The sequence below is a fragment of the Pseudophryne corroboree genome, chromosome 10 (genome assembly GCF_028390025.1).
Source record: "Pseudophryne corroboree isolate aPseCor3 chromosome 10, aPseCor3.hap2, whole genome shotgun sequence".
NCBI lineage: Eukaryota > Metazoa > Chordata > Amphibia > Anura > Myobatrachidae > Pseudophryne > Pseudophryne corroboree.
This window is the reverse complement of record NC_086453.1, coordinates 36,764,192-36,786,746: the sequence shown is the minus strand read 5'-3', so window position 1 is coordinate 36,786,746 and position 22,555 is coordinate 36,764,192. Positions and strand designations below refer to the sequence as shown.

General features: G+C 50.0%; 1 protein-coding gene across 1 annotated transcript in view; it reads right to left on the bottom strand.

Moving 5' to 3' along the window:
• LOC134965907 (phospholipase A2 inhibitor and Ly6/PLAUR domain-containing protein-like) overlaps positions 1-22,555 on the bottom strand; it is a 108,797-nt gene that overhangs the window by 3,409 nt on the left and 82,833 nt on the right. The window lies entirely within an intron of this gene.

Below are 22,555 nucleotides of genomic sequence, written 5' to 3'. Positions count from 1 at the left end.
TAATTTGCAGTAATTAGAAGCTTCATAAAACCCAGTAATAAACATAATTCTCCGGCTGCGTGTTTGTTGATTGCGATCATAAATTAGTATATTATATAAATGTATATATTTGTATTAAGAAATGAATAATTTCTGACAACCAGAGTGTTGTTATACCCTGTTCCTGTATTGGCTTTCTCGCGGATATTGTAAGTTGGGGAATGGTCACGCAAGTCCACATAGATCTCCCGGGGCACAATCCTGATTTTATTACTCACAGAAGAAGATTCAGAAAGGTCAAGATCTGTTATGACTTGTATTTATTATATACATGAGTAAACTGCAAGTCTACATAGTTCTATACATTACCTACATAGTTATACAGTACTTTCCTTATATGCCTAAAAAGACTGAACCAGGCATATCATTACATTAGCCTGGAATCTCCATCCTGACACTTCAATCACATCTTACAAATCTTAGGTCAATTGTGTCACATCCTGTGGAAAGGCCGAACTGAAGTACAGTTATTGAGACGCATGGTATCAGAAATATACTGGAAATTTGCTGGGCATTCCTGGACAGTGACTGGGAGGTGACCATTAAGACCAGCGGTCGCCAACCCATCGATCGCGAGCGACAGGTAGCTCGCAGCCACAATCGACCCGTGTTGGGTGCTGCCGCTGCCCAACTTCGGGTGGGAGTCCGCAATTGACTCCCCCATGGACTGTCCCTAGCACTCCTCCGTGGAAGAGACAGATGCTAGAGGTCATACTAGACCCCTGACAGCGAGCATGACACGCAGAGCATTACAACCCTGGCAACAAGTCCCCTGGCAACGAGCATGACATGCAGAGCATTACACCCCTGGCAACAAGACCCCTGACAGCGAGCATGACACGCAGAGCATTACAACCCTGGCAACAAGACCCCTGGCAACGAGCATGACATACAGAGCATAACGCCCCTGGCAACAAGACCCCTGGCAATGAGCATGACACACAGAGTATTACACCCCTGGCAACGAACATTACACCACTGGCAACAACACCCCTGTTAATAAGCATGACACCCCTGGCAACAAGCATGGAACCCAGAGCATGAAACCCCTGGCAACGACCATTACACTCCTGGCAACAAGCATTACAACCCTGGCAACAAGCATGACACACAGAGCATGAGACCCCTGACAATGAGAAGGTAATTTAAAATGAATTAGAAGCCTTACTGTGGGGCATAATGTGTAATGGGCATTACAGTGTGTGGCATAATGTATCACTGGCAGGCATTGCAGTAGGTGGCATAATGTGTCAGGCATTACGATGTGAGGCATAATGTGTCAGGGGCATTGCGTTGTGTGGCATAATATGTCACAGGCATTACGGGGTGTGGAATAATGTGCCAGGAGCACTGCGGTGTATGGCATAATGTGTAACGGGCATTACGGTGTGGCATATTGTGTAAGTGGCATTACTGTGTGTGGTATAATGCGTCACGGGCATTACGATGTGTGGCATAATGAGTAAGGGGCATTACTATAAGGAGGAAATATGACAAATAATGTAAGGGGCATGAATCTGGATTTTTTTTCCTGTGGTGGCCAATGTCTGGAGGGTTGCAAAACTGGGGTTAAGGTAGTCTTTTCCTGCATTACCATGCCCCTTGCAGAGCAGCCACACCCTCTTTCTGGAGCATGTGCGCCCACCGCGTACGCTAATTCTTTACTTTTAATATAGCAATGGAAGCGGCGCCAGAAACTTTTTTGGCAGGAGGGTGCAAAATGTATAGCTACGCCACTGCCCATGAATCCAGTCTTAACACTGTAAGAGCATGCCAGCAACCATACAAGTATAGCAAAAAAAAAATTCAAAAACTTAGGTTGCTCCTCAGGAGGTTTCATTTTTCTCGAGTAGCTCACACCCCAGTTAAGGTTGCAGACCACTGATTTAGACATATTAAGATGGTCCATCCAAAGCATCTATGCATGCTGACAGTGGGCGTACTTGTCCTTGCACAGCAGCAGTGCATAACGCAGAATCAGACCTAAAATGTATTGTTTAGATATGGCCTACATTTAAAACCAGACATTATGTAACAAATTTTTTATTTTCACAAACAATATATTTTAGGTCTCTGGAAATAGTTTACTGTACCTCTTATTTGCTTTCTTGGCTCAACATACAAATACTCGTGCTTAGAAGAGACTTACAAATTGAAAATAGAATATAAATGCAGGAAAGAGAGTCAGTCCCTCTCCCCTCCAAATATCAACACAAACTTCCTCCCCATCACATATCTCTCTGCAGCTTTCCCCTGAACAATCACAGTATGCACTCAAGTCTACAGAGGGGATGTTAGTGTTAACAGGCTGGGCCTGTGGTGTGTTTATTAAGGAAAATCTAGCGGAGACAGAAGATGAGGATCAGACGTAGCTTAATAAGGCATGCGTTCAATAACAGGACTGCCAAGCAAATGTCATGTCTCTGAAGGCTATGCTGATAATCAGTGGTATCTTAAAGATCTCAGATTCAGTGTTCCGTGTTTGCAGCACTGCGATCAGGTCAGAACTGCACATGCGTATGCACCGCAATGCACAGGCGCGTCACACAGGTACAAAGCAGATCGCTGCTCAGCAATGGGTTTGTGCAAAGAATCCATTCGCACGGGCGATCGCAAGGAGATTGACAGGAAGAAGCCGTTTGTGGGGGATCCGGTCTATAAGTCGACAGTAACTAGCTCGACAATGTCTAGGTCGACCCAGAGCCGGCCCTAACCAATATGATGCCCTAGGCAAGATTTTGGCTGGTGCCCCCTAGCACCACCGCTGGTTCCGCCTCTGACCTTGCACCTCTTTCCCAACACCATCACCCCTCACCTATAGCAGTCCTTATTTTGGTGTTTGCACCCCCTATATTTTAAATAGGAACAGTTTGCACATTTGGCGCACAGACCAAAAAGGGGTGTGTTTTTGCTAGCAAGGGTCATGGCCACACAATAGTAACCCAAATTCCAATTACGCCACACAGTACTGCAACTTTATTCACATTTGATCATGCGATAGTGTCCATAATTCATATTACATCCCACAGTAGTATTACTTTACCTTATAAACATTACTCACAGTAGAGCCCCTTATTCACATTACATCACACTGAATTGCTCCTTATTCACATTACACCACACCCTATTGCCCTTTATTCATATTAAACGACACAGTAGTGCCCTTTCTATACGCACCACCACATAGTAGAGCACCTTATACACATAATGCCACACATTAGTAATGCATTTATACACATAATTCCACACAGTAATGCCCCTTACACATTATTAATGTCCTTATAAACATAATGCGCCTTACACATTATGACAACCTTTATTAATGCCCTTTTACACATAATGTCCTTTACATATATGACACACATAGTGCCCCCTACACATTTGCTGCATATTATTAGTGCCCCTATACACATAATGACACACATACAGTAGTACCCTGTTACACATATGCCGCACATTATTAATGCCCTTATACACATAATGACACACATATTGCCCCTTACACATATGTTGCACATTATTAATGCATTTTTACATGACACACATAATGCTCCTTACACATATTCCGAACACTACTGCACAACCAACCCACTCACATGCACACAGCACTCACACTGCCACTAACACTGTGACCTCTGCCTCTGCTTGGATACAGATGTGTCCTCATAAATCTTGCCTCAATGCTAACGTCGGGCACCTTTTTTTCTGAAAATGCATCTTATTTGCATTGTTATGTGGCTAGCATGCACAAGCAGCTTCTGCTGATTAAAATGATATGCAGCATGCCTATATATTGTGGGAGACTGTGGCTGTATCTGCATAAGAAATGCTACACACAGAATATAGGCATGCCGCATATCATTTTAATCAGCAGAAGCTGCTGATGCCCCTAGGCATATCAAATGCCCTACGCAATTGCCTAGTTTGCCTATGCCTATGGCTGGCTCTGGGTCGACCACTATTGGTCCACAGTAACTAGGTCGACAGGGTCTTTAGATCGACATGTTCTAGTTCGACAGGTCAAAAGGTCGACATGAGTTTTTCACAATTTTTTTCGTTTTTTTTAACCTTTTCATACTTAACGATCCACGTGGACTACGATTGGAACGATGCCCGAAGCATGGCGAGCGAACGCGGTGCACTAATTGGGGTTCCCGGTCACTCTACGAAGAAAACGACACCAAAAAAACATTAAAAACTCATGTCAACCTTTTGCCTGTCGACCTAGAACATGTCGACCTAAAGACCCTGTCGACCTATACACCCTGTCGACCTAGTTACTGTTGACCAATAGTGGTCGACCTAGACATTGTCGACCTAGTTACTGTCGACCTTCCATATCACACCCGTTTGTGGGTGGCAACTGACCGTTTTCAGGGAGTGGTTGAATAAACGCAGGCGTGTCCATGCATTTGCAGGGAGGGTTCCTGACATCAACTCAGTGGCTGAGTAAGTCCTGGGCTGTGCAGAGACTGCACAAGGGCCCTCATTCCGAGTTGTTCGCTCGCAAGCTGCTTTTAGCAGCTTTGCACACGCTAAGCCGCCGCCTACTGGGGGTGAATCTTAGCTAAGCAAAATTGCGAACGAAAGATTCGCAATATTGCGAAAAGACTTCTCTGTGCAGTTTCTGAGTAGCTCGAGACTTACTCTGCCAGTGCGATCAGTTCAGTGCTTGTCGTTCCTGGTTTGACGTCACAAACACACCCAGCGTTCGCCCAGACACTCCTCCGTTTCTCCAGCCACTCCCGCGTTTTTCCCAGAAACGGTAGCGTTTTTTCAAACACTCCCATAAAACGGCCAGTTTCCGCCCAGAAACACCCACTTCCTGTCAATCACATTCCGATCACCAGAACGAAGAAAAAACCTCGTAATGCCGTGAGTAAAATACCTAACTGCATAGCAAATGTACTTGGCGCAGTCGCAGTGCGAACATTGCGCATGCGCAGTTCGCGGAAAATCGCTGTGATGCGAAGAAAATTACAGAGCGAACAACTCGGAATGACCACCAAGATCTGTTTGTACCGCTCGGCTACACATGGGTTTGCACATTTGAAAAGCAAAAATACACTCCCCTATGGGCGGCGACTATCTGTTCACAGCAGTGCAAAAAAACCCTAGCGAGCAATCAGGTCTGAATTAGGCCCACTGTCTGCTGAACAGAAGGAAACAAAAACTATTATAGCATATGGAGCACTAATAAAAATATTAATAATGGCTGTCTTTGGTTACTCCTATGTTAGGGGGGCGATGATTGAAGAGGCAACTACTGCACTAAGGGGGTCATTCCGAGCTGATCGCTGCTAACAGTTTTTAGCAGCTGTGCAAATGCTATGCCGCCTCCCACTGGGAGTGTATTTTAGCTTAGCAGAAGTGCGAATGAAAGAATCGCAGAGCAGCTGAAAAAATATTTTTTTTGTGCAGTTTTAGAGTAGCTCAAAACCTACTCAGCGCTTGCGATCACTTCAGACTGTTCAGTTCCTGTTTTGATGTCACAAACACGCCCTGCGTTCACCCAGCCACGCCTGCGTTTTTCCTGGCTTGCCTGCGTTTTTACGAACACTCCCTGAAAACGGTCAGTTGCCACCCAGAAACGCCCACTTCATGTCAATCACTCTGCGGCCAGCAGTGCGACTGAAAAGCTTCGCTAGACCCTGTGTGAAACTACATTGTTCGTTGTAATATTTTTTTTTTTTTCTCAATAAATGTTTATTGGTTAAGGGTAAGAACATATTACAGCGAGTAATAGAAGACAGCATATACAATTCAAATGTCAATAAATCCAATTGATATAAGCAATGACTGTTTATGAACTTAACATGGCCTGCTGTTGGGGAACACCCCAGCTAGGGCCTTATCTGAAATTTAAAGTCGCTTCAGGCTGTTCTAGATGCTTGCTGCCTCAATAAAGCATTTCCAATTTTTAAAACAGTTCCAGAAAACTTTACAGAAGAGTACAGAGTGGAGAGGAAGAAGAGAAAAGAAAAAGGAAAAAAGAAAAAAGGGGGGGGGTTAGAGAGTCTGAGAAGACGGGGGGAAGAAGGGGGGAGGGGAGGACACAGCGAATCTTCTGTGTCTAGTCTGGTCGGGGGTCTGAGGTATACGTTTCTAGCTCCAATCGTTCCCAGGAGGACAGCGGGGGAGCCCGGGTAGGGGATCAAAGTAAATGGTCTAGGTCGCTACAGCAATGTCGAGTAAGCTTGTGAGGCCTTAAATTCGAGCCAAGGGGACCAAGTAGTCGTGAATCTCTGGTTCGTCTCCGGTGTCACCCGCAATTCCTCCATAGTCATATACCAATCTACTCTGGCGATCCACTCCTTCACGGTAGGAGGAGTAGTCGATCGCCAGTGAACCGGAATGACCGCTTTGGCTGCGCTATTGAGAAATTTGAATATAGATTTTTTATATGTTGACAGGGGCCATGAAGTACAGTTGAGAAGCCAGAAAGTAGGCTCCGAAGGAACCCCCGGATCCACTATCAATTTCGAAATTGCTATAACCTTATCCCAGAAGGGACGAAGCTCGGGGCAGCTCCACCAGATGTGCATCGGGGAGCCCTGATGATTGCTACATCTCCAACACGCATCTGTTACATTGGGAAACATTTTAGCTAATGTTTGGGGGCACCTATACCAGCGAGACAGGACTTTAAAGTGCGTCTCAAGGACCGAATAACTAGAGGAGCTGGCGAAGGTGGCTTGAAAGCTCTTCTCCCAGTCCTCCTCCGACAAGTCTATCTGCACGTCATGGCCCCAGTCTCTAGCATATTTGGGTAGATCTGGGAATTTATTCTCAAGCAGTATTCGATTGCACCTTGAGAGGAAGTGTGGTGGGCGAGAAGGCTCCAGGCAGAGGCTCTCAAAAGCTGTTAATGATCTACTCAGGCTCGGGCGTATAGCGCTCCCCATGGCAAAATGTTTTAAATGGAGATATTTCCAGATCTCTGAAGGCGATAGGTTCCACTTGGATTGCAGTAAGGGGAAAGGGACCATCTCTCCACCTTCCACCAGCCCGCCGACACGTGTCACCCCCGCCCTTTTCCAAGAGTCGAATCCCAGGCCTGAGGCAGCCGGTGGGAAATCTGGGTTGTTGAACAATGGAGTCAGAGGGGAATATTTAGAAGATATGTGTGGTAGTACCCTAAGTCTTCCCCAGCGTGTAAGTGTAGGGCCAATAGTAGGGTGATCCACACGTGGCAGCCTTGAGTGCCAGGGGTAGTATGCAATGGGGGCAGGCATCACCGTTCCCTCGATATGAACCCACTGTTTTATGTCATGTGGGCGCGACCATTCCATGATTCGGTGGAGAATAATGGCCTCATAGTACAGAGTAAAGTGCGGCAACTGAAGACCCCCCCTGTGTTTAGGGCGAAAAAGGATGTTGTGCCGGAAACGAGGTCGTTTATCTCCCCAGACGAAGTCCCTCACCGAATTATGTAAGTCTCTGAACCATGCTTTGGGAATGGATATCGGGAGCGCCTGGAGGAGATAAAGGACCCTCGGCAGAACATTCATTTTGATGACACTAAGCCTCCCCAACCAGGACAGTCTTTTGTTGCCCCAATCCCGGAACTCAGAACGGAGTGAGGTCAGTAGTTTTTTGAAATTTTCGTCAAAAAGGCGTGATAAGTCTTTATGGAGTGTGATCCCCAAGTATTTGAAGCTAGAGGGATGCCAGTGGAAGGGGAAGGATTGTTTAAGATTATCAAGAGCTTGGGAGGCCAGTGACACATTCACTGCCACTGACTTGGAGAGATTAATCTTGAAGTTTGACATAGAACCGTACCTATCTAGCTCGGTCATCAGGTTGGGGACGGACACCACCGGGTTCGACAGGATAGCTAACAGGTCATCTGCGAACAGTGCGAGTTTGAATTCTCTACCCCCAGCCGTGAGTCCCGAGATGTTTGGATTTAATCTAATGGCTCCCGCCAAGGCCTCCATACAGAGGACAAAAATTAGTGGCGAGAGGGGGCATCCTTGTCTAGTGCCATTCCTTATCGGAACCGGGCGGGACAAGTCTCCATTAATTTTAATCCTTGCAGAGGGGGAGTTATAAAGTGCTAAAATGCGCCCCAAACTGATCGGTCCCAACCCCAGGTGACACAGGACCCCCTCCATGAACGTCCAATCTACTCTGTCAAAAGCCTTCTCGGCATCGGTAGAAAGCACCACCACCGGTTCACTTTTGCTCGAGGCCAAGTGTATCAAATCAATGATCTTGGTGGTGTTATCGCGGGCCTCTCTTCCTGGTATGAAACCCACCTGATCCGAGTGCACAATATTGGGGAGTAGCAGCTTCAATCTGTTTGCTATAAGTTTAGCAAACAGCTTGACGTCTGTGTTGAGGAGGGATATGGGTCGGTAACTAGCGCATTGTGCCGGGTCTTTCCCTTCCTTTGGTATAACTGTAATGAATGCCTCTAATGATTGAGGGGAGAAACCTCGGTCGTCAGATATCTCATTGAATGCCAGTAGCATTTTGGGCAGGAGAGCGCTCTTAAAGAGTTTGTAATAAGAAACTGTATAGCCATCTGGGCCTGGGCTCTTTCCGGAAGGAGCTTCCTTAAGGGCTTGTTACAATTCCGGGAGGGTAAAGGGGGAGTCTAGCCAGGCACTCTCATCCGCTGATATTTTAGGGAGTCCTGCGTCACCAAGGTATCCCTCCACCAGGTCTCGAGTTGTCGACAGGGATGTCGGGGTTCCTAGCGTCCGAAGATTATATAATTTGGAGTAGTAAGCGTGGAAGGTTTCGGCGATGTCCTTTGTAAGGGTGCGGCGAGTCCCCGCCGCATCCTGTACCGATTGTATAAATAGCGCGGCCCTCTGCGCGCGGAGCGCCCTAGCCAATAGCTTCCCCGGTCTGTTGCCCCATTGATAGAAGCGGTTTCTACAGAGCCTGTAGTCCCTCTTAATGTCCGCGAACAACAGTTTGTTGAGAGCAGATCTTGTCTTAGTCAGGGCGGTCAGTACCGATGGGGAGGGGTTCGTTTTGTGTGATGTCTCTAAGTCCTTAAGTCGCTGGAGTAAGGTAGTCTTTTCCCCGAGTCTCTCTTTTTTCAGCATGGAGCCTAGCTGTATGAGCTTTCCTCGTAGAACACACTTGTGGGCTTCCCACACCGTGACCCGGGAGACATCTGGCGTCTCATTATCTAGGAAATAGTTCTCCAAAGTCTCAAGCAGCTGGGGTTGGAACCTCGTATCCATCAGAAGTTGTTCATTCAACCGCCAGGTACATTGCTTGGAGTGTGGATGGGATGTCTCCAGGGTCAGGTAGACAGGAGCGTGGTCCGACCAAGTGATTAGTCCAATAGCTGTTTCCCTAACTAAATGTAGGAATCTGTGAGGTAGGAGGAAATAGTCTAGTCTGGAGTAAATGTCGTGGGGTCTGGAGTAGAACGTATAGTCCCTGTCCCCGGGGTGTTGAAGCCGCCAGGTGTCGATCAGCTGGTGGTCGTGGAGAGACCGCCGCACCCCACGGTGCGATGCTAGGGAGGGCCTCGCCGGCGCCCCAGAGATGTCCACCTCTGGTTGGAGGGTCCAATTAAGATCGCCTCCAATAACTGGAATACCCGCTATTAAGGGGGCTACACGATTCAGAGCCTTCGCCAAGAATCTAGGTTGTGATTGGTTGGGAGCGTATAGGTTGATAAATGTATATGACTGATCGAACAGTGTACATTTCACTAGGAGTATCCTGCCCTCCCCCAAGGATTCGGACGTTATATCTTGAAAAGGCAAACGTTTAGATAGCAAAATAGCTACTCCTAGAGATTTACTCTGGCTGTTGTTGTTGTAGAAAGAATGTGGGTAGTTACGGTCTTTGAGACCCGGGGCCACTCCCACTTTGAAGTGGGTTTCCTGTAAAAACGCCACATCAGCTCTGAATGCAAAGAGGTCCCTAAGCAGCCTCGAGCGTTTCTCCGGGACATTGAGGCCCTTCACGTTAAGAGAAACCAATTTTATATGTGTCAGTTTAGGATCTACCGCCATCGTCTGGGAACATATATGGAATGCTTAGTCCGACCCAGAAGACACGACTTCTCGCACAGTGGAGAGATACATAGTAGGGGGAGGGGGGGGGAGGAGAGGTAGAAAAAGAAACAGAAACAAAGAGAACATAGAGAAGGTAGGTCGACAGACCTAACATATGCAGATATCAGCTGAAAAAATAAACTGATTAAATGGCAACTCTACCGCCTCCTGGGAGCTCGGACGCGCTATTCGCGTCGGAGACCAAGAATACTCGGGCGGTGTAGGGGCGAACTGGGGGGGGTCAGTGCCAGCCCCAGCCCCAACAGGGAATATAACATCACAATCAATAATACATCTGAACAGTTTGATCACACAACTAAGAAGAAACAACTACTGAAAATAAATGGATTTTAACCAGGAACAGGTGACTCCGACCCGTGCAGGTCTGGTGGACATTCGTTAAGTCGAGTACGTTCTCGGTACCCCGACCACCTCCCAACTGGGAGAGTGTGCCGCACAGCAAGGAGAACCCCCGAGTCAGCGATAATTCCTTTAAGCTAAGGAAGGATCACCCGAAATTGCTCCAGTGAAAGTCCCGAACCAGGCTGCGATTTTCACCTCTTTGCCGATTGCGTGGAGGAACGCAGCTCCCTGGGGGGTCTCGGGTTGCGGTGGACCAGGTGCCAGTAGTTGTCAGGGTGGGTGAGTTCAGGTGGGGCGCCGTCGGTCAGAGGCTCCTGCCATTCTGGAAGAGAGACCTGTGGTATTCCCAGCGCTTGGCAGAAAAGGGGCAAATCGGAGGGGTCCTTAAAGGTATATAGAGTCCCATTGTGCGAGGTCTGTAGGCCAAAAGGGAAGCTCCATCGATATTTGATGCCCAGCTTCCGAAGTTCTGCAGTGAGCGGGTGTAAGGCTCTGCGCTTCTGAAGGGTCGTCCAAGATAGGTCCTGGAAGATCTGGAGTTTATGAGAGGCAATCTCTATCACGTCCATGCGGCGGGTTTTGCGAAGGATCTCTTCTTTTTCCGTGTAGTAATGAAGACGACAGATAATGTCGCGAGGGCGATCAGACGGTGCGCCCCTGGGTCTCAAAGCTCGGTGGGCCCTGTCGAATTTGATTATGGAAGCGGGATCATGGCCCAAAATTTCATTGAAAACCGTCGTGAGGAAGTCAGTGAGGCAGGCAGGGGCAATATCCTCCGAAACTCCCCTGACCCTCAGGTTATTTCTCCTTCCGCGGTTATCCAAATCTTCTACACGGTCTTGGAGCTGTTGAAGGCAGGACGCCTGTTTGATAACGGTGGCCCTGAGGGCGTTATGTGCAGCTGCTGTGTCTGAGGAGAAGCCTTCCAGCGTAGACAGGCGGGAGCCGATGTGTGTTATTTCTACCTGAACCGCAGCGATCTCTGAGCGTACCGTTTCCCGGACTCTTCCTTCCAAGTGCTCAAAGTCCTGCTTAGTTGGTAGGGCCTGCAGCAGGGTCAGAATCTGGGCGAGACTTCCCGGGTCCGTCGTGGCGTGTGGGGCTGCCGTCTGTGATCCCACCTGGGAAGCCGAGTCCGAGTCAGGCGAGAAACGTGGGGTCGAGGGTAGGGAGGCAGCCACCGTAGGGGCGGAGCCCTGGGGGAGAAAAAATTGCCGCATATCTACCGAGGTCGGGGTATCCATTGCACGCGTCGGGGTGAGTGTATGTGGCTTCCTTCCTCTCCCTTGCGATCCTTTCTTTCCTCTCACCATGTGGCACTTTGGGTACGTCAGTAGAACATCAGAAGTGACGTTGTGTGATTAGAGCATCCTCCCGTCGGGGTCAGCACCGGCACGCCACCTCAGAGTCTAGGTGGCTAGCCGGCCATCAGTATAGAAGTAAACTTGCAAAAAAGAAACAGACCGGCCGCAGGGCCATGGGTTGAGAGATATTCCGGGTCCTCTACGGCAAAGCGATAGCAGCTGAGTGACACAGTGGGGGCCGGGCGCAGGAATGGCACGGATGACTGCCAGTATGCCCTCCACGTTTCAGGTGTCACATCACAGGGGCCCGAGGGGGCAGGGAGCATGCGTGTGGAGTGGGAGCAGTGAGCTGGCTAGAATAGGGGTGACAGGAGCCTGTGAGGCACTATATAATGTCACTGCTTATGAGTTGCAGTGGTGCTGCCAGTCCCAAGATGGCCGCCGGCTGGTCCCCAAGGCTGCAGCAGCCCACTGTCTCTCCCTCTGTCTCCCAAATGCAAGGGCCGGGTCAGTGGGGGTATTGGGGGTTGGAGCCTGGGGTATTGGCCCCACAGGAGGTCCCCTGCAGCAGCCGCTACGGCCGAGTGGTCAGCGGCGCCAACCACAAGATGGCCGCCGCCACCGCCAGCCGCGGCCCTTACCTCGGGCGTCTCCGGCAGTCCGTGGTCTCCAGCTGGGGCCTCCGTGTATCCTGCAGAGCGTCCAGCGGTGGGGCGTGCTCCCAGAGCAGGGGAGCAAATCCGCCGAGCGGGCTGAGCGCTCCGGATCCAGCAAGGTGTTCCCTCCGGCGGCTCGCACTCCAAATCGAGGTCCCCGCCTCAGCACTGGAGGTAGGCCGCAATCCGCAGGGGGCAACACAGGGCCCCCCCGACTCCGCAGCTCTCACCTCCCAGCACCAGGTCGATTGGCAGGCTCAGATAGGTCCAGTGCAGTCGGTTGGCACTAAATATCGTGGGCCCAGGCACTTTAATAGGGATGGCCAAGCTGGAGCTCCACATATTCCCAGCTTTCCCTGATGCCGGCCAAGCCACGCCCCGTTCGTTGTAATATTACATTGCGCGTTCGCATTGTACCGCATACCCATGCGCAGAAGTGCCATTTTTTGGCCTCAACGCTGCACAGCGAACGAAAGCAGCTATCGATCAACTCGGAATGACCCCTTAAAAGAGCCCCCTAGCACAGCCCGTTGTTTTTTACAAGGAACACTTTATTTGTCCTACAGGATCTTGTGACAATGCAAACATTTTCCTAACATCTACTGTAAGTCTAGCACCTTCAGGCTGTTAAGGGGTTTATCCAATTTTTATAAGTTTGATATGTTTTTGAAGGGTTGTGTTGAGACCACTTTGGGCCACCTGTGCCCCAAATGTTTTGGAGGCTTGATACTTTGGGAGGAAGCTGAAGGCTCCATTACTCAAGGGGGGCTTTAATCAACTTTTGGGGGAAAGAGACCAAGTGGAACTGAAAGCCATTTCCGCATTCGGAGCCTTACAGCTCTGGAGATTACGGAACAATGGGGCCATTCTACTTTTGGAAATTATCCAAAGCCCCTGACATTGTTTGTGACAACCACCCATGGCTTACAAAAATGGCTGTCTGTGCATATGTATTCCCTGCTGTCACAAGCTCAGTAGGGTGGCCTATAAAAAGTATTAGACTTCTAAAGCGGAGCGGCATATAGGGGGACATTTACTAAGCAGTGATAAGAGCGGAGAAGTGAGCCAGTGGAGAAGCTGCCCATGGCAACCATTCAGCACTGAAGTAACATCTATAATTTGCATACTATAAAATGATACAGAGCTGCTGATTGGTTGATGGGGAAATATCTCCACTGGCTCACTTCTCCACTCTTATCCCTACTTAGTAAATGTACCCCATAGTATCTAATAGTACCGTTCTAGGCACCTAGTTAGCCAAATGCAGGGACCGTGGGGCAGTGACGGTGCCTTCCACAGTGCCCTTTGCTCTGTGGGGCACCACACTGCTCACACACCCCTAGTTACGGCCCTGGTTTTGCCTTTTAAAATATTGCTCCTTTAAAACATCAGGCAGACTTGCCGGGAATTCGCAGATGCCTGCACGGTGTGGATTATTATATGTACCCCCTATATCTGCATTTCTGGCATAAATAAATATTTCAAATTATAATATACATTGAATTTACTGTAATGAAATTTACATTTTATGTGGTGGGGGGAGGGAACAGTTAAGACAATACGTCATGTAATGTTTAACCGAGAATTACAAAGCAGGTGTTTCTGTTTATAAAGGGCTAACAGTTTATATTCCCTATTATGTGATGCTGCAAGTTTAAACCTGGACACCTGAACATGTTTGTACATAGCATGTGACGAGAGAACATTCCCACTGCAAGAATGTTAAATATGGCCCTCATTCCGAGTTGATCTGTCGGTATTTTTCATCGCATCGCAATGAAAATCCGCTTAGTACGCATGCGCAATATTCGCACTGCGACTGCGCCAAGTAATTTAACAATGAAGATAGTATTTTTACTCACGGCTTTTTCATCGCTCCGGCGATCGTAATGTGATTGACAGGAAATGGGTGTTACTGGGCGGAAACACGGCGTTTTATGGGCGTGTGGATGAAAACGCTACCGTTTCCGGAAAAAACGCAGGAGTGGCTGGAGAAACGGAGGAGTGGCTGGGCGAACGCTGGGTGTGTTTGTGACGTCAAACCAGGAACGACAAGCACTGAACTGATCGCACAGGCAGAGTAAGGTTGAAGTTACTCAGAAACTGCAAAGTAGTTTGTAATCGCAATATTGCGAATACATCGGTCGCAATTTTAAGAAGCTAAGATACACTCCCAGTAGGCGTAGGCTTAGCGTGTGTAACTCTGCTAAATTCGCCTTGCGACCGATCAACTCGGAATGAGGGCCCATGTTCATTAAAAATGTAAAAAAATCATTGGGGGTAATTCCAAGTTGATCGCAGCAAGATTTTTGAGAGCAATTGGGCAAAACCATGTGCACTGCAGGGGAGGCAGATATAACATGTGCAGAAAGAGTTAGATTTGGGTGGGTTATTTTGTTTCTGTGCAGGGTAAATACTGGCTGCTTTATTTTTACACTGCAAATTAGATTGCAGATTGAACACACCACACCCAAATCTAGCTCTCTCTGCACATGTTATATCTGCCTCCCCTGCAGTGCACATGGTTTTGCCCAATTGCTAACAAAAATCCTGCTGCGATCAACTTGGAATTACCCCCATTGTTCCTTTAATTTTCACTTCAAACACTTTTATTGGCATTATAAACAGTTTTGGGGAAAGATCAAGGGCCGTGCTCACCCCACCGAACGTCACTGGGCCACACTCAGCGTCTTAGCAATGGTTAGTGCGGATCTGAGCCATACTAAACCTACATTTGGCCTTTGCTTTCTTCTTACCTTCTCCTTTCATATAATGGGAGTATTCGCCTTATGTAAAAAGAGCCTATTATATTACGTGACCTGTGATGTATTGTAATGCTTCAAAGATTTGTTATGTACACATATTCACTTTTGACAAATTGTTCTTTGAAATGTGACCTACATTTTACACCTAGCCTCTGATTGCATCTCTGTATGGGCAACTAAAGTGAAACAGTCAAACAGACTCTGAGGGGGAGATGCATCAAGCCATAGGGGTACATTTACTAAGCAGTGATAAGAGCGGAGAAGTGAGCCAGTGGAGATATTTCCCCATCAACCAATCAGCAGCTCTGTATCATTTTATAGTATGCAAATTATAGATGTTACTTCAGTGCTGATTGGTTGCCATGGGCAACTTCTCCACTGGCTCACTTCTCCGCTCTTATCACCTCTTAGTAAATGTACCCCTTAGAGAGAGATAATGTGGATAAGATCAGCGTCAGCATCAGTCATTTATCTTGCACAGTCTTTGGAATGACAGAAGCTGGTTTGTTGCTGCGTGCAACTGCTCCACTCTATCTATCTCCAAGGCTTGATATACTGTAGCTCCCCTCCAACCCTTGCCTAGTGAGATAGTAACACGGAAATCGTAAACGCTTATGACCAGCTGTGGACTGTGCAGTAAAATCGCCAGCTGCATTAAGAACACTGTAAAAATTAGCGCAAATACTTCTGATCATGGAAAACCTCTAGCATGAAAAGTCCCCCAACCCTTGGCCAATACTAACTATATCTAGGATCCTAATGCTTTTAGTAGATAGCTTGCACTAATATACAGTACCTTCCACCATAATCCCTGCCATTGCTACTTTATCACCTGAATGTATTGTTGTTAAAGGTTAAAGACAGCAGAAATAGCAATAAATCTAACTGGAAAAATATATTTTTGCTTGTTCATGATAGATAGATAGATAGATAGATAGATAGATATATATATATATATATATATATATATATATATATATATACATACATAGCATACTTGCCTACTTTCTGACAGCTCTCTCCGGGAGAGAGCTGCCAGGACGGCTCAGTGGAGGGGCTGGGCTGAACAATGACGAGAGGAGGGGGCGGGGAGGGGGCAGAATGGGGCGTGGTGGAGGAGGAGCAGAGGCAGTACAAGGGCGGGGTTACAGTGTCACAACGTCTAAATCACGCCCCCCGCTCTGTAATGCCGCTATAACCGGCATTTTACAGAAGGGGGCGTGACTATGATGACGCGATTCAACAAGAATCGCGTCATCTACTGTCCGGACCGCCCACTTTACTCTCAAAGTGGGCGTCCGTGCAGGGGGGGTAGCTGAAAAACCGGGAGACTTGTCTGCTCTTCCGTGGGGCCGTGAGGGTCACACGATTTTCGGGAGCCTCCTGGCCATTCCGGGAGAGTAGGCAAGTATGATACATACATACACACACAAATGTCCCAACCCGGCACTCACCAGGGCAGCGTGATCCCTTAAGTGTAACTCCTACCCCTTTCAAGCATACGACACAGGAAGTTCCCTGCTCAAGACCCGATATTTTCTCTTCAGCAAAAACCCGGGTTTTCTTCAGACCCCCTTTCACACTTCACCACAGACTTGGGAAAATCCCGGGTTGGCCCCTTTCAGACATAAGCTGGATTTTCCAGTTTTGAAGGCAGTCATCATTTTAAGGGGACGGTTTGCAGGCACACAATAATTAGGTCATGGAAAGGGGACCACCTCCTCCTCCTTCCAGTGAGACATAATGAAAAGAAAGGCACCCTCTGGCACTGGCACACTTGCATACCTCCCAACATGACCCATTCCAGGAGGGACAAAATGCTCTGCTACTGGACTTCCCTCCTAATATAGGATTGTCATCACCTGTACTGAAACGCCTTTCTTATTCACTAACCTGTTCCAAACAGGTGCCATTAATCATAGATTGAGAGAAAAGTCCAGGAGCAGAGCATTGTGTTCCTCCTGGAGGGGGTCATGTTGGGAGCTATGCACTTCTGCTCACTTCCCTGCACAGGTCTGTGTTCCTCTGGCACTGGCACACTTCCCTGCACACTTCCCTGCACAGGTATGTGTTCCTCTGGCACTGGCACACTTCTGCACACTTCCCTGCACAGGTTTGTGTTCCTCTGGCACTGGCACACTTCTGCACACTTCCCTGCACAGGTCTGTGTTCCTCTGGCACTGGCACACTTCTGCACACTTCCCTGCACAGGTCTGTGTTCCTCTGGCACACTTCTGCTCACTTCCCTGCACAGGTCTGTGTTTCTCTGGCACTGGCACACTTCTGCACACTTCCCTGCACAGGTCTGTGTTCCTCTTGCACTGGCACACTTCCATGCACACTTCCCTGCACAGGTCTGTGTTCCTCTGGCACTGGCACACTTCTGCACACTTCCCTGCACAGGTCTGTGTTCCTCTGGCACTGGCACACTTCTGCTCACTTCCCTGCACAGGTCTGTGTTCCTCTGGCACTGGCACACTTCTGCACACTTCCCTGCACAGGTCTGTGTTCCTCTGGCACTGGCACACTTCTGCTCACTTCCCTGCACAGGTCTGTGTTCCTCTGGCACTGGCACACTTCCCTGCACACTTCCCTGCACAGGTCTGTGTTCCTCTGGCACTGGCACACTTCTGCACACTTCCCTGTACAGGTCTGTGTTCCTCTGGCACTGGCACACTTCCCTGCACAGGTCTGTGTTCCTCTGGCACTGGCACACTTCTGCACACTTCCCTGTACAGGTCTGTGTTCCTCTGGCACTGGCACACTTCTGCACACTTCCCTGCACAGGTCTGTGTTCCTCTGGCACTGGCATACTTCTGCACACTTCCCTGCACAGGTCTGTGTAACTCTGGCACTGTCACACTTCTGCACACTTCCCTGCACAGGTCTGTGTTCCTCAGGCACTGGCACACTTCTGCACACTTCCCTGCACAGGTCTGTGTTCCTCTGGCACTGGCACACTTCTGCACACTTCCCTGCACAGGTCTGTGTTCCTCTGGCACTGGCACACTTCTGCACACTTCCCTGCACAGGTCTGTGTTCCCCTGGCACTGGCACACTTCTGCACACTTCCCTGCACAGGTCTGTGTTCCTTTGGCACTGGCACACTTCTGCACACTTCCCTGCACAGGTCTGTGTTCCTCTGGCACTGGCACACTTCTGCACACTTCTCCTGCACAGGTCTGTGTAACTCTGGCACTGGCACACTTCTTCACACTTCCCTGCACAGGTCTGTGTTCCTCTGGCACTGGCACACTTCTGCACACTCCCATGCACAGGTCTGTGTTCCTCTGGCACTGGCACACTTCTGCACACTTCCCATGCACAGGTCTGTGTTCCTCTGGCACTGGCACACTTCTGCACACTTCTCATGCACAGGTCTGTGTAACTCTGGCACTGGCACACTTCTGCACACTTCCCTGCACAGGTCTGTGTTCCTCTGGCACTGGCACACTTCTGCACACTCCCATGCACAGGTCTGTGTTCCTCTGGCACTGGCACACTTCTGCACACTTCCCATGCACAGGTCTGTGTTCCTCTGGCACTGGCACACTTCTGCACACTTCCCTGCACAGGTCTGTGTTCCTCTGGCACTGGCACACTTCTGCACACTCCCATGCACAGGTCTGTGTTCATCTGGCACTGGCACACTTCTGCACACTTCCCATGCACAGGTCTGTGTTCCTCTGGCACTGGCACACTTCTGCACACTTCCCTGCACAGGTCTGTGATTCTCTGGCACTGGCACACTTCTGCACACTTCCCTGCACAGGTCTGTGTTCCTCTGGGACTGGCACACTTCTGCACACTTCCCTGCACAGGTCTGTGCTCCTCTGGCACTGGCACACTTCAGCACACTTCCCTGCACAGGTCTGTGTTCCTCTGGCACTGGCACACTTCTGCACACTTCCCTGCACAGGTCTGTGCTCCTCTGGCACTGGCACACTTCTGCACACTTCCCAGCACAGGTCTGTGTTCCTCTGGCACTGGCACACTTCTGCACACTTCCCTGCACAGGTTTGTGTTCCTCTGGCACTGGCACACTTCTGCACACTTCCCTGCACAGGTCTGTGTAACTCTGGCACTGGCACACTTCTGCACACTTCCCTGCACAGGTCTGTGTAACTCTGGCACTGTCACACTTCTGCACACTTCCCTGCACAGGTCTGTGTTCCTCAGGCACTGGCACACTTCTGCACACTTCCCTGCACAGGTCTGTGTTCCCCTGGCACTGGCACACTTCTGCACACTTCCCTGCACAGGTCTGTGTTCCCCTGGCACTGGCACACTTCTGCACACTTCCCTGCACAGGTCTGTGTTCCTCTGGCACTGGCACACTTCTGCACACTTCCCTGCACAGGTCTGTGTTCCTCTGGCACTGGCACACTTCTGCACACTTCTCCTGCACAGGTCTGTGTTCCTCTGGCACTGGCACACTTCTGCACACTTCCCTGCACAGGTCTGTGTTCCCCTGGCACTGGCACACTTCTGCACACTTCCCTGCACAGGTCTGTGTTCCTCTGGCACTGGCACACTTCTGCACACTTCCCTGCACAGGTCTGTGTTCCTCTGGCACTGGCACACTTCTGCACACTTCTCCTGCACAGGTCTGTGTAACTCTGGCACTGGCACACTTCTTCACACTTCCCTGCACAGGTCTGTGTTCCTCTGGCACTGGCACACTTCTGCAAACTCCCATGCACAGGTCTGTGTTCCTCTGGCACTGGCACACTTCTGCACACTTCCCATGCACAGGTCTGCGTTCCTCTGGCACTGGCACACTTCTGCACACTTCCTCTGCACAGGTCTGTGTAACTCTGGCACTGGCACACTTCTGCACACTTCCCTGCACAGGTCTGTGTTCCTCTGGCACTGGCACACTTCTGCACACTCCCATGCACAGGTCTGTGTTCCTCTGGCACTGGCACACTTCTGCACACTTCCCATGCACAGGTCTGTGTTCCTCTGGCACTGGCACACTTCTGCACACTTCCCTGCACAGGTCTGTGTTTCTCTGGCACTGGCACACTTCTGCACACTTCCCTGCACAGGTCTGTGTTCTCTGGCACTGGCACACTTCTGCACACTTCCCTGCACAGGTCTGTGTTTCTCTGGCACTGGCACACTTCTGCACATTTCCCTGCACAGGTCTGTGTTTCTCTGGCACTGGCACACTTCTGCACACTTCCATGCACAGGTCTGTGTTCCTCTGGCACTGGCACACTTCTGCACACTTCCCTGCACAGGTCTGTGTTCCTCTGGCACACTTCTGCACACTTCCCTGCCCAGGTCTGTGTTTCTCTGGCACTGGCACACTTCTGCACTCTTCCCTGCACAGGTCTGTGTTCCTCAGGCACTGGCACACTTCTGCACACTTCCCTGCACAGGTCTGTGTTCCTCTGGCACTGGCACACTTCTGCACACTTCCCTGCACAGGTCTGTGTTCCTCAGGCACTGGCACACTTCTGCACACTTCCCTGCACAGGTCTGTGTTCCTCTGGCACTGGCACACTTCTGCACACTTCCCTGCACAGGTCTGTGTTTCTCTGGCACTGGCACACTTCTGCACACTTCCCTGCACAGGTCTGTGTTCCTCAGGCACTGGCACACTTCTGCACACTTCCCTGCACAGGTCTGTGTTCCTCAGGCACTTGCACACTTCTGCACACTTCCCAGCACAGGTCTGTGTTCCTCTGGCACTGGCACACTTCTGCACACTTCCCTGCACAGGTCTGTGTTCCTCAGGCACTGGCACACTTCTGCACACTTCCCAGCACAGGTCTGTGTTCCTCTGGCACTGGCACACTTCTGCACACTTCCCTGCACAGGTCTGTGTTCCTCTGGCACTGGCACACTTCTGCACACTTCCCTGCACAGGTCTGTGTTCCTCTGGCACTGGCACACTTCTGCACACTTCCCAGCACAGGTCTGTGTTCCTCTGGCACTGGCACACTTCTGCACACTTCCCTGCACAGGTCTGTGTTCCTCTTGCACTGGCACACTTCTGCACACTTCCCTGCACAGGTCTGTGTTCCTCTGGCACTGGCACACTTCTGCACACTTCCCTGTACAGGTCTGTGTTCCTCTGGCACTGGCACACTTCTGCACACTTCCCTGCACAGGTCTGTGTTCCTCTGGCACTGGCACACTTCTGCACACTTCCCTGCACAGGTCTGTGTAACTCTGGCACTGGCACACTTCTGCACACTTCCCTGCACAGGTCTGTGTTCCTCTGGCACTGGCACACTTCTGCACACTTCCCTGCACAGGTCTGTGTTCCTCTGGCACTGGCACACTTCTGCTCACTTCCCTGCACAGGTCTGTGTTCCTCTGGCACTGGCACACTTCTGCACACTTCCATGCACAGGCCTGTGTTCCTCTGGCACTGGCACACTTCTGCACACTTCCCAGCACAGGTCTGTGTTCCTCTGGCACTGGCACACTTCTGCACACTTCCATGCACAGGCCTGTGTTCCTCTGGCACTGGCACACTTCTGCACACTTCCCTGCACAGGTCTGTGTTCCTCTGGCACTGGCACACTTCTGCACACTTCTCTGCACAGGTCTGTGTTCCTCTGGCACTGGCATACTTCTGCACACTTCCCTGCACAGGTCTGTGTTCCTCTGGCACTGGCACACTTCTGCACACTTCCCTGCACAGGTCTGTGTTCCTCTGGCACTGGCACACTTCTGCACACTTCCCTGCACAGGTCTGTGTTCCTCTGGCACTGGCACACTTCTGCACACTTCCATGCACAGGTCTGTGTTCCTCTGGCACTGGCACACTTCTGCTCACTTCCCTGCACAGGTCTGTGTTCCTCTGGCACTGGCACACTTCTGCACACTTCCCTGCACAGGTCTGTGTTCCTCTGGCACTGGCACACTTCTGCACACTTCCCTGCACAGGTTTGTGTTCCTCTGGCACTGGCACACTTCTGCACACTTCCATGCACAGGTCTGTGCTCCTCTGGCACTGGCACACTTCTGCACACTTCCCTGCACAGGTCTGTGTTCCTCTGGCACTGGCACACTTCTGCACACTTCCATGCACAGGTCTGTGTTCCTCTGGCACTGGCACACTTCTGCACACTTCCCTGCACAGGTCTGTGTTCCTCTGGCACACTTCTGCTCACTTCCCTGCACAGGTCTGTGTTCCACTGGCACACTTCTGCACACGTCCCTGCACAGGTCTGTGTTCCTCTGGCACTGGCACACTTATGCACACTTCCCTGCACATGTCTGTGTTCCTCTGGCACCCCGTGGCACTGACACACCATACAGCAATGCTCCCTCTTTCCTCTGATGCGGCTGTGGCGTCTCTCCCTCTCCGGTTGCCGCTGATGAGGTCATCAGCAGGCATCAGGTGGTTTTTTCTTGACCAATGAAAACCTTTTTCA